Genomic DNA, 12,969 nt, shown 5'->3' on the forward strand with positions numbered 1-12,969 from the left:
TTTGCCCCAGAGGGGCGGCAATGGTGGCGGTGATGTCTTTTGGGTGGGCGGTCAGCCTCCAGCGCCCCTGGGGGGTTTTGGTGCCGGTTTTGCAGCGGCGCGGAACAGTACCACCCGGAAGAGCTGTCTGGTTGTGACACCGGCATGCTTTTTGAGTCCCGCCTGACCTGTACACCTTGCAACGCCCCCCACTGTGACCACTTGTAAATACGGGCAGTCCAACCTATGCTGATTGCAGAGAGGTTAGTAATGCAATCCTAAGATAAGTGTGACTGTTTTTTCCTTCGAATTTTTTTTGCGATTTATGTTATGATGCCGTGGGCTGTGTATTGGCAATGTTTTTGTGGGGGGTGTTTTCATGTTTTTTTTTCCTCCCCAGGCCTCTCTTAGATTGCTCCTGGGCCGGCTCTTTAGCTTGAGAAATTCCCATGCTTGACCCCTGAGAGAGGTGGACAATGCCTCTCTTAGCGCTGCACCCCAAACTCAGGGCCCAACTGCTCAATATTGCTGTCTGAGGCACAAACTGTTTCCAGGCGCAAACTTTACCGCCCCGCCACCATTACTGCCCCGAAATCATCAAAGCTGAAAATTCAGCCCCATTAATGTGTTCTGGCAACTGCTGCCCACTATCCTTCCTGAGGTTCGGCAAGCTTGGCACATGGCTGCAGAGCATCAGGTAAATCAGCTTATGTTATCCCGAGACGCTGGTCCTTATAATCTGGGCTCAGTAGGCACTGAGTCTAATTCTTCTGGTTATTCCCTAGCTCTGAGTAAGACAGCAGCACGGCTGCAATTTCTACATAATACAAAAGCAGGTCTGAGTAAGATTAAGTCTCTCTGCTGGGGTTTATACAGAGATAAAATGATTTGAGCTGTGTGGGAAACCTTAATGCAGTGGAAGAAAATTGACAAGTGGAGAAGGGATGGAGGTCAGTGACAATCTATAGGATTGTGAGATCTGTGGGTTTAATGAATACTTGATAATCCGAGGGGTAAAACATTGCTTTTTTTTAAATTGTCTCCATCCACAGGTTATTTTCTATGGCAACTCCACACCTCACTGTATTTCTCGGGATTGTTCAAAGTGAATTATTCTCTGCTGTCAAGATAATCTATGAAATGCACTGAGTACTGTGTTTCTCCATTTAACACAATCCATTGCGTGATCTCAGCTATTGACAGCAGCACATTTTACAGATTTCATCTTCATCGCATTATCACCTCTTTAGGGAAAAACAGCTGGAAAATTCCGTTGTTTGTGATTAGACTGGCTGTGGCTGTTTTATTGGGGAGCCGGGGAGGAAAAGTAAACAGAGAGTTTTACTTTTATGCAATTAATTAATTTTACTATTCTCATTAATGAAGGCAATTGGTTGTAAATCTTAAGCCATGTTATTGGTGCTGCTTTACTTGAAATAACCATCACCATATTTGGTTGAGTAAGTGCACAGTTGACTGCACAGTGTTCAGTTCCATTCGCAACTCCTCAGATAATGAAGCAGTCTGTGCCCGCATGCAGCAAGACCTGGACAACATTCAGGCTTGGGCTGGTAAGTGGCAAGTAATATTCACGTCACACAAGTGCCAGGCAATGATTATCTCCAATAAGCGGGAGTCGAACCACTGCTCCTTGACACTCAACGGCATTACCATCACCGAATGCCCATCATCAACATCCTGAGGGTCACTATTGACCAGAAACTTAACTGGGCCAGCCACATAAATAATGTGGCTACAAGAGCGAATCAGAAGCTGGATTTTCTGCAGTGAGTGTCTCTCCTTTTGACTTCCCAAAGCCTTTCCACCATCAACAAGGCACAAGTCAAGAGTGTGGTGAAATACTCTCCACTTTCCTGGATGAGTGCAGCTCCAACAACACTCAAGAAGCTTGACACCATCCAGGACAAAGCAGCCCACTTGATTGGCATTTCATCCATCACCTTAAACCATACACTTCCTCCACCACCAGCACACCATGGCTGCAGTGTGTATCATCTACAAGATGCACTGCAGCAACTTGCCAAGGTTTCTTCTGCAGCACCTCCCAAACCCGCGACCTCTAACACCTAGAAAGACAAGGGTAGCAGGCGAACACCAACCTCTGAGTCACACACCATCCCAACGTGCACATATATTGCTGTTCCTCCATCGTCGCTGGGTTAGCATCCTGGAGCTGCCTACCTAATAACACTGTGGGACGGCAGCAGTGGAAGCCAACTGGAGATGGACAATAAATGCTGGCCTTGCCAGCAATGCGCACATTCCGATAATTAATTTAAAAAAAAAGTTTTATTGCTTCTCGTCTTCCTCATTTCTATTGCAACTTTATATCCCCCTCCACTCCCCATCTCTTCTGAATGCGTTGGCTCATACTTTGTACTTTGTAAGAAAGGATTAATTGGCTTGAAAGCTCGGCAATAGCGTTCATAATTAACTAACTAACATAGTTAGTAGCTATCATGTAGAGAATAGCAAAGTGAGAAAACTGTATCCTTTATTAAAGCTGGAAGAAGTGTCAGTTACAATGCTCGGAAGACAGGGGAGGCATGATCAGAAATCTGACGGGTGCATGTGTATGGTGTGATTAGTGCAGGAACATTAAGGAAAACAAGGGATTAATTGTGGCACCTGCTGATTTGTTTGGCTGTGCGCATTTCCATTTTCTGGTGTGTAAAGGACAGGCACTTGGGGCTCTTTAGTATAGAAACATTTCAAGACGAGAGGCGATGGGAAGCATCGAAGAGGAAGGGAACAAATGTATCGCATAACATCAAGAAGCACACTTCTATCCAGGACAGAGTGGTGATATACTTTCTGTAAACTATCACTTACAGATGTAGTGTGCTACATTTAACAAGTCTTAACTAAAGTATCATTGTATCCACTTGGAGTTGAGTTGAATTCCTAGAACTTCTCCCGTTGTCAGCAGCTCTCCACTATCTCACTTAAGTGGTTTACCTTTAAGTATTTGATTACGAATGTTAGCAAACCAACTATGATCCTGTCCTCACCACACACTGCCTTTTCACGCAGGGTTGAAGACTGAGAACTGTGGCTGAATTTTCTTGTTATTTACTTTGCCCTCAACTGCGCTGCGGGAGTTCCTCAGGGCAGTGTCCAAGCCCCAACCACCTTCAGCTGCATCATCAATGACGTTCCCTTCATCATAAGGTCAGAAGTTGGGATGTTCGGTGATGACAGCACAGTGTTCAGTGCCATTCACAACTCCTCAGATAATGAAGCATTCCATGCCCGCATGCAGCAAGACCTGGACAACATTCAGGCTTGGGCTGATAAGTGGCAAGTAACATTCACGCCACACAAGTGCCGCGCAATGATTATCTCCAACAAGCGAGAGACTAACCACCACCCCTTGATATTTAACAGCATCACCATCGTCGAATCCCTCACCATCAACATCATGGGGGGAGTCACCATTGGCCAGAAATTTAGCTGGACCAGCCACATAAATACTGTGGCAACAAGAGCATGTCAGAGGCTGGGTATTCTGCAGCGTGTCTTATCTCTTGACTCTCCAAAGTCTTTCCATCATCTATAAGGCATGACTCAAGAGTGTGATAGAATACTCTTCACTTGCCTGGAGGAGTGCAACTCCAACATCAAGAAGCTTGGCACTCTCCGGGACAAAGCAGCCTGCTGGACTGGCAAACTGGTCACCTCCTTAAACATTAATTCCCTCCACCACCGGTGCACCGAGGCTGTTGTGTGCAACATCTACAAGATGCACAGTAGCAACTCGCCAAAGCTTCTTCGGCAGCAGTTCCAAAACCTGCGACCTCTCCACCTAAAAGGACAAGGTGCATGGAAACATCACCCCCTGAAAGTTCCCCTCCAAGTTACACACAATCCTGGCTTAGAAGTAGATCGCTGATCCTTCATCATCTCTAGGTCTAAATCCTGGAACTCTCTCCCTAACACTGTGGGAGCACCTTCACCACCACCACTTTCCCAAGGGCAATTAGGGATGAGCAATAAATGCTGGACTTGCTAGCGATGCCCACATCACATGAATGAACAAAAAAAAAAGCACAGGTGTGTTCACTGTAGTTTCCCAGCTAATTCATCATTTTACATTGAATTACATATGCCGCAATGTTCGCAATGGGTCGGGAGCGAGTCGAGCAATTTCGAGCTGGATCCTCGCTCCTGATTGCCTGCTCTGTTCAAGTGATTTTACATGGATGGGTGTTGTTAAGCCCGCCCTGCGAGGTTCCCAGCAAATTAAAAGAAATCGGGTCTGATGATGTCAACGAGACCTGGGTGTCATGGTACATCAGTCATTGAAGTTTGATATGCAGGTACAACAGGCGATGAAGAAGGCAAATGGCATGTTGGCCTTCATAGCTAGAGGACTTGAGTATAGGAGCAGGGAAATCTTACTGCAGTTGTACAGAGCCTTGGTGAGGTCACACCTGGAATATTGTGTTCAATTTTGGTCTCCTAACCTGAGGAAGGATGTTCTTTTTATTGAGGGAGTACAGCAAAGGTTCACCAGATTGATTCCCAGGATGGCAGGACTGACATATAAGGAGAGACTGGATCAACTGGGCTTCTATCCACTGGGGTTTAGAAGAATGAAAGGGGATCTCATAGAAACATATAAAATTCTGACGGGATTGGACAGGTTAGAGGCAGGAAGAATGTTCCGTTGCTGGGGAGTTCCAGAACCAAGGGTCACAGTCTAAGAATAGGACCGAGATGAGGAAAAACTTCTTCACTCAGAGTGTTGTTAACCTGTGGAGTTCTCTACCGCAGAAAGTTGCTGAGGCCAGGTCGTTAGATATATTCAAAAAGGAGTTAGATATGGCCCTTATGGCCAAAGGGATCAAGGGTATGGAGAGAAAGCAGGTAAAGGGGTACTGAGGTTGAATGATCAGCCATGATCTTATTGAATGGTGGTGCAGGCTCAAAGGGACAAATGGCCTGCTCCTGCACCTAATTTCTATGTTTCTATGTTTCTATGTTTCTATGTCATTTGATAACGCATCCCTTAAAGGGACCATGTCTACATTGATTTTGACAGTTGTGCTGTCAGTGTTCTAAGCGTTGAAGTGCTGCAAACACTGACAAGCGCTGTACAGAGGTGCACGGCTGCATCCAGGCTCTCCCATGACTCCCTTCATATGCTTATGGAGAGAATTACAGCATACAGGGAGGTTCTCTTCCCTTCCAATGGGTGGAAGAGATCTCCCCAGGATACCAATGCAACCTGGTTGCACATTGCACAGGAGGGCACAACAGGGATGTCATCAAGAGTACCTGGGTGCTGTGGCGCAAACCTTTCAATGATCTCAGGGATCATTAAAAGTTGCTGCAAAGCCACACTCAACCTCATCCCGTTGTGCCACTCATCACATCCACATCACTCTGCCTTCCCTACTCTACTCCGACACATCCTTACTCACACCAACTTACCTTGCACCTCCACCGAATCTCTCTCTCTCTGTCTACATTGTCATTTCCCCATCTCACTAGCCACCCCTCACACTCACCCTCATCCTTGTTCAATCATACGAACTAACAACACACAAGGGTAGGCACTTGGGAGTTATCGCCAAAGCTGAAGGAAAGTTTCTGTTAATGTGGTGTCAAATATTGACATTTTTATTTTCAACACTTTGTCTTCTTGGACAGATCTGTGTGCACCTTTGGAAGTGGCTTAGTGAGTTGCAGTGAATGGTGAGACATAACTGCACCCATCCCATTGGTGTGAAAGGAATGGCTTGGGCATTGTATGGATGCTTTATGGTGCTGGTGTGCATCATGTGGCAGCCAGGGTGTGCAGTGTCAAGTGAAGTAAATCTGGCCATGTGAGGCCATCCCTGACCTCCCGGGCAGTAATGTGATCGAGTGCTGATGCCCTGTTTCCTGTGCAGCATCAGATGATTACGGAGAAGGTTGGTGTTGTTGTTGGTGATGCTGGTGTGCCTAGTGATGCTGGTATTGGGGCTGATCGTGGTTGGATTCTGAGGATCAAGGTGAGATTTTTTCAAGGGCACCGATGCTGATGGAATAGATCGCAGCTGAATTTGAGATGACAGAAGCGATCTGTCAGTGGTGAGAGAGGTTGCTCCAAGGAGGTTCACTGTAAGCTGCAGCTTCTAATATTGGAAATTGAACAGCTGTGAAATGGTAGCTTTTATACCAACTAGCCAAACCATTCCAGAGTTGTTGAGAACCTGGCACACTTACCTGACACGATCCCTGAATGACAGGAACCTCATAAAAAACTTGGTAAAATCATTAGGACCTGGTAAAATGCTGCTTAAATAGCTTTAAGCAGCATCTTAACTGTCTCAGTGGCCTGATACGTCGCTCCGTGCCAAGTCTGTTAACCATAGGCAGAGTCGGCTCTTGGGAAATTCAAAAGGAAGCGGGTTCAGTGCCCCGCTGTCAATCATGGTAATTTTGGCAGTGGACCCACCTCCAAACTCGCACTCGCAGGGCCGGTAAGATTCCGGCCATGGAAGTTACAACACAGAAACAAGCCATTGGGCCCAACTCGTCTATGTCAGTGTTTATGCTCGAACTGATCCTCCTCCTACCCTACTTCCCCTCACACTATCAACCTGTCCTTCTATTCCTTTCTCCCTCATATACTTACCTAGCTTCCCCTTAAATGCATCTCTGCCATTCACCACTCTCTCATCAACACAGCTGTACAAACCTAACACGAAGCTTCAACCGATGACAACCTATGACCTACGTCAGTCTAGATGGCCCAGCCTGATAAAAATCAGGAGCCCTCTGTGTAAGGGAGAGTGCTGTCCTATCCTTCTTTGCCATTGCATACCCAAGCATTAATACAATCAGCCATTCTAATGCATACTGGTTGGACATGCTCACATTTTGGGTGCAACTTTAACATTACCTCATGTCTTTTGCCTCGGATCTAGAGAAAGCTTCTTGGGTTTGCTGAAGAAATAATGGACATCGGGGGTCCACCAGCATTTGTAGAGAATGGCCAGTTATGGTAATGGCTCCCTACCTGAAGTGTTAGCCTGTCATAGGAACATAAGAAAATAGGAAATAGGAGCAGGAGTAGGCCACTCAGCCCCTTGAGCCTGCTCCGCCATTCTATAAGATCATGGCTGATCTGATCATGGACTCAGCTCCACTTCCCTGCCAGTTCCCCATAACCCTTTAATCCCTTATTTTCCAAAAATCTGTCGATCTCCACCTTAAATATATTCAATGACCCAGCCTCCACAGCTCTCTGGGGCAGAGAATTCCACAGATTTACACCCTCTGAGAGAAGAAATTCCTCCTCATCTCAGTTCTAAATGGACGACCCCTTATTTTTAAACTATGCCCCCAGTTCTAGATTCCCCCACGAGTGGAAACATCCTCTCTGCATCTACCCTATCTAGCCCCCCATTATCTTATATGTTTCAATAAGATCCCCTCTCATTCTTCTAAACTCCAATGAGCATAGGCCCAACCTTTTCAACCTTTCTTCGTAAGTCAACCCCTTCATCTCAGGAATCAACCTAGTGAACCTTTTCTGAACTGCCTCCATTGCAAGTATATCCCCTCTTAAATAAGGAGACCAAAACTGTACGCAGTATTCTAGGTGTGGTCTCACCAATACCCTGTACAGTTGCAGCAGGACTTTTATACTCTATGCCCCTTGCAATAAAGGCCAACATTCCATTTGCCTTCCTGATCACTTGCTGTACCTGCATACTAAATTTTTGTGTTTCATGCACAAGGACCCCCAGATCCCTCTGTACTGCAGCATTTTGTAATCTCCATTTAAATAATAATTTGCATTTTTATTTTTCCTGCCAAAGTAGATAACCTCAAACTTTCCCACATTATACTCCATTTGCCATATGTTTGCCCACTCACTTAGCCTGTCTATATCCCTTTGCAGATTCTTTCTGTCCTCCTCACAACTTGCTTTCCCACCCACCTTTTATCATCAGCAAACTTGGCTACATTACACTCGTTCCCTACATCCAAGTCATTAATATAGATTGTAAATATTTGGGGTCCCAGCACTGATCCCTGCGGCACCCTACTAATTACCATTTGCCATCGTAAAATGATCCATTTATCCCGACTCTCTGTTTTCTGTTAGTTAGCCAGTCCGTTATGCATGCTAATATATTACCCCCCACCCCATGACCTTTTACCTTGTGCAGTAACCTTTTATGTGACACCTTATCGAATGCCTTCTGGAAATCCAAATACACCACATCCACTGGTTCCCTTTTATCCATCTTGCTCATTACATCCTCAACAGTCCTTACTGTCCTTTCTCTTTCAGATGTTGACTGACCTGCTGTGTATTCCTGACACTTGCTTCTATTTTGGAATCTAGGTATGTTGAGAAAGGATGAAGATGCTGTTTTCAGTCAGGTGGGCGGTGAGGTGACTGGTGCTGAATCAGTCTGTCTGATCTGAGCAGAGCATAAGCTGCTAAATTTCTGGTTCCAGGACTTGGGCTGAAGCACGTAGTTCATGGCTCATGGAGAAAGACATTGGGGATGAGATTTGACATTTGACTCACTGTCTCTTTGTTTATCGTTGCATTTTTTTTCTTCACGGCTAATTAGCATGGCAATGGCAACATTGCGTGCGTACTCTTCAATCACCTTTCACTCTCAACGCTATTTTATTGAGCTGTCAGGCAGGTATCCATGACAGCCTTATACTTCCATTAGCATTAATTTCAGAACCATCTCTGCTGGATTAAAAAAAAAATCTCTTTTGAAAGAACATATAACGTTTAATTATTTTTATTTCTGCCATTTGCACCGGAGTAGTGGAGTGAGTGACCGATTAATCGGTCAACCTAGTGTGCAGCTGCTGATATGCAAAACCTGTTAGATTTTCTCATCAGCCTATTTTAATTATATATTTGTTCTTTGGTTTCGGGTGATGCTGGTAAGGCTCTTAAGCGGAAACAGCGCCATCAGCGCTATTTAAAGGGACTATCACATGCTTACAGGTTATTGCTGATTAGTTGCTACTGGCTCTTGGTGAGTTTGTAGAGGAGTTTGGTGGTTTGTCATCTTATTTGAAGTTGCAATAGTGTCCAGAGACTGGTGTGGCAGGTTAGTTCAAGGCTCAGTGTGTAGCACACTCACCTCAGAATCAGAAGGTTGTGGGTTCAAGTCCCACAAATCTAGGCTGAAACTCCAATGTAGTGTTGAGGGAGTGCTGCACTGTCAGAGGTGCCGTCTTTCGGATGAGACGTTAAACCGAGGCCCCGTCTACTTTCTTAGATGACGTAAACGATTCCATGGAACTATTTCAAAGAAGAGCAGGGGAGTTATCACCGGTATCTTGGCCAATATTTATCCCGCAATCAACAAAACAAAAACAGATTATCTGGTCATTATCACATTTACTGTTTGTGGGAGCTTGCTTGTGTGCAAATTGGTTGCTGCATTTCCTATATTACAACAGTGACTACGCTCCAAAAGTACTTCATTAGCTGTAAAGCGCTTTGAGATGTCCGGTGGTCATTAAAGCCGCTATATAAATACAAGTCTTTCTTTTCTTTCTGCTCAGACCCGCAGTTGCTTGTAGACATGGGTGCAGTAGTTTGCATCTCCCTTGGCCTGTAGCGTGATAGGACGACTGAGCATAAGCAACACACAGGAGCACAAGCTGCTCAAAAAGGGTGGAGAGGGAGAAAGGCAGGAGGCCATATCCATCCAGGGTCTTCAGGGAGTGCTTCTGCTACCTCAACCTGCTGCCCCAAGTCACCATCTGAGTCCTGTGCAGCAGAACGCGTGCGATCTCACCCTCCGGCGAGCTGGCATCTGTGCTACCCTCTCCTCCTGCCATGGTCGCGGGCCACTCATGACAGAGTGTCAGTGTCTGAGCTGGTGGGTGCGAGTATGAAATCAAGTGACGGTGCGTCTTCTGCCTTCTTCTTCTTCCACTTTTGCTCCTCCACCAGTGCCTGGCCAGGTTGCAATTCTTGGCTAGCTGAAAGGCGAAAGGCACAAGGGTATGCTTCTGGTGAGGGAAAAGGGGTCGAGAAGGAAGTGCATGCTTACACCATCGGCAGCTTGCCAATCAGAAGAGATGGTAGGATGAGGGGGAAGTGGGATGTGAGAAGGAGGATGAAGTATTGAGGATACTGGCATCTTGTGTGTTTCAGCCCTGCTGCTGGGCATGGCCGCTCCAACACCGTCTCCTCCATGGGGGTCAGTTCATGCAGGTGCGCCTATCCCCCGCCGGTTAGGTCCTGCTGCCACTGGTTGTAAGCCACATTGTCCTGCAAGTATGTCAGCGAGTGTGGTGAAAAGTGGTTGTGTGTTGTGCCTGTCATGATTGAATAGCTGACAGTGTGTGTGAGGTGTGAGATGTGGGTGTGACGCTTGCAGCAGTGGTAAGTGTGTGCAGGTGAGGTGAAGCTATGAATGTGAGGTGTGAGTCGTGATTGATAGAGCCTGTAGGTAGGTGAGTAATGGAGGTGTGGTGAATTGAGCAGTGTGTGAGGCTAGTGGTGCAGTTTGTGGGATATGGCATTTGAAGATGAATTCATGGACATTGACCACTCGTATGAGGTCATTAATCTTCTTTCTGCACTGCATTAAAGTTCTCGGGGCTATACTGCTTGCATTGACAGCAATGGCTATCTCTTCCCATCCCTTCTCAGTATGCATCCGGAGGGCCTCCTGAACCCCTGTGGATAGAGGACACCTCTCCTCCTGCCCACCTCCTGCACCAGGGCCACGAGTGCTGCCTCCAAAAATCTGAGTATCCCGCTCTTTGCCATATTGCTTCATCTTCACTCTTCCTGTAGGTCACACACTCCTCTACAATGACAACACCCACTGCAGCCAAAATGCACCTCCTCTTTAAGAGGTGCAGGCTGGCTCTGAGAAGTGCAGGCTAGCTTTAATTGCTGCTAGCCTTGCACAAACTCGGGCCCCCTGCCGAGGCATGCAGCTGCTCAGAAACGCGGTTAATGCTAGGCTGCATGCTGGTGTCATTTATATTATCAGGCAGCACGATATTTATGTGCTGCCTCCATTGGAAGGAATGGGTGTGGGGTAGTCACGCATCGCGATACCCATGCTCATTTTCAGACTTTGTCCAATTTCTAGGACAAACTGTGGCATATTTCTGACTTCTTGGTGTCTGTTGTAATTCTGCCTTTCAAGTGAAAAATAATTTGACCTCTAAGAGGGGTTGCAGATATTTTAAATATGAAAATAAAATAATCTGTGCGACCTTCAGGACAGCTTTACAGGGTCCAGTAATTCTGACACAAGGTATGTTAATTTATGAATTGGAATCTTTTGTAATAAATCCGTGGATTCTACATGTACAAAATAAACTGGATCGGTATTGCATCCATCCCTGAGGCAGGTGTGGGATTATATGAATGTCACTGTTTTAAATAAATAATTTTTATTTTTAGGTAGCTCCAGAAGGAATAAGGGTAAGTCAATATCATTGACACAAACCCGTCGGACTGAGTTCTGATGAAGGATCGCACCCAAACATGATCCTATCTTTTCCTTACTCGAGGCTGATCAACGTGCTGTACATTTTAAACTTATTCTATTACACAAAGCTAGAAATTATTGTTAGCAGACAAGTATTTAATGGCTCATATGACATTGCTCTGTCCGCTTTTTAACAGAAGGATTAACCTCTTTCATATGAATGAGTTATTGCCTTCCATCAAAATGACAAACAGGAAAGTCATTCAACCATGTTAGACAGGTGTCAGCTGTTATCACCAGCAGTAATCTCCAGTCTCTTGTCAAAAGGGTTAATAAAAACCATTGGACACTGTAGTCATTAGAAAAAATATGGTTTGAGCATAAGAATATAAGAAATAGGAGCAGGAGTAGGCCATAAAGCCCGTCGAGCCTGCTCCACCATTCAATAAAATCATAGCTGATCTTTCACCTCAGCTCCATTTTCTTACCCAATCTTCATATCCCTTGATTCTCCTCGAGTCCAAAAGTCTATCTATCTCATCCTTGAATATAATCAATGACTCAGCATCAACACCCCTTTGGAGCAGAGAATTTCAAAGATTCACAATTCTCATCTCTGTCTTAAATGGCCGACCCCTTATCCTGAAACTGTGCCCCCTAATTCTAGACTCTCCAGCCAGGGGAAATGTAATGTATTTGCTTCATGGGTACTTTGCTTAAGACTTCATACCAATTCATTGCTATTAAGAACTAGTTGGTTTATTAACAAAGATTTAACAATCACACTACACATTACCAATTCATCTACGAGGATCACAACTGCATACCTCATCGTGGATGACTTAGACTCAACTGACGGGTTTTATTGAGACTTCTGAACATCACGTGACTGGCTAAGCCACTCACAATACAACAGCTCTACAAACCTGTACTCACAGGTGCATACATTACAGGAAACAACCTGTCAGCCTCTACCCTGTTAATCCTCCTTAGAATCTTATATGTTTCAATGAGATCATCTCTCATTTTTCTAAACTCCAGAGAGTATAGGCCCGATCTATTCAATCTCTCCTCATAGGGCAACCCTCTCATCCCAGGGATTTGGAGGAATCGGGGGGTTGACATTTGTACTCTCAGGTGAACCTAACTGACTGCCTCTAGTCTTGGGTTTGCAATCTATTACCATCATCATCATCATCGTGGCTAACAAGGGAAATTAAGGATAGTGTTAAATCCAAGGAAGAGGCATATAAATTGGCTGGAAAAAGCAGCAAACCTCAGGACTGGGAGAATTTTGTAATACAGCAGAGGAGGACAAAGGGTTTAATTAGGAGGGGGAAATAGAGTATGAGAGGAAGCTTGCTGGGAACATAAAAACTGACTGCAAAAGCTTCTATAGATATGTGAAGAGAAAAAGATTAGTGAAAACAAACGTATGTCCCTTGCAGTCAGATTCAGGTGAATTTATAATGGGGAACAAAGAAACGGCGGACCAGTTAAAAAAATACTTTGGTTCTGTTTTCACAAAGGA

General features: G+C 45.2%; 1 protein-coding gene and 1 pseudogene across 1 annotated transcript in view; both read left to right on the top strand.

Moving 5' to 3' along the window:
• Positions 1-12,969, top strand: part of astn1 (astrotactin 1) — a 3,463,295-nt gene that overhangs the window by 217,614 nt on the left and 3,232,712 nt on the right. The gene's annotated exons all lie outside the window — the stretch shown is intronic.
• LOC139268350 (N-acetylglucosamine-6-phosphate deacetylase-like) overlaps positions 3,563-12,969 on the top strand; it is a 33,538-nt pseudogene continuing 24,131 nt past the window's right edge.

The sequence above is a fragment of the Pristiophorus japonicus genome, chromosome 8 (genome assembly GCF_044704955.1).
Source record: "Pristiophorus japonicus isolate sPriJap1 chromosome 8, sPriJap1.hap1, whole genome shotgun sequence".
Taxonomy (NCBI): domain Eukaryota; kingdom Metazoa; phylum Chordata; class Chondrichthyes; family Pristiophoridae; genus Pristiophorus; species Pristiophorus japonicus.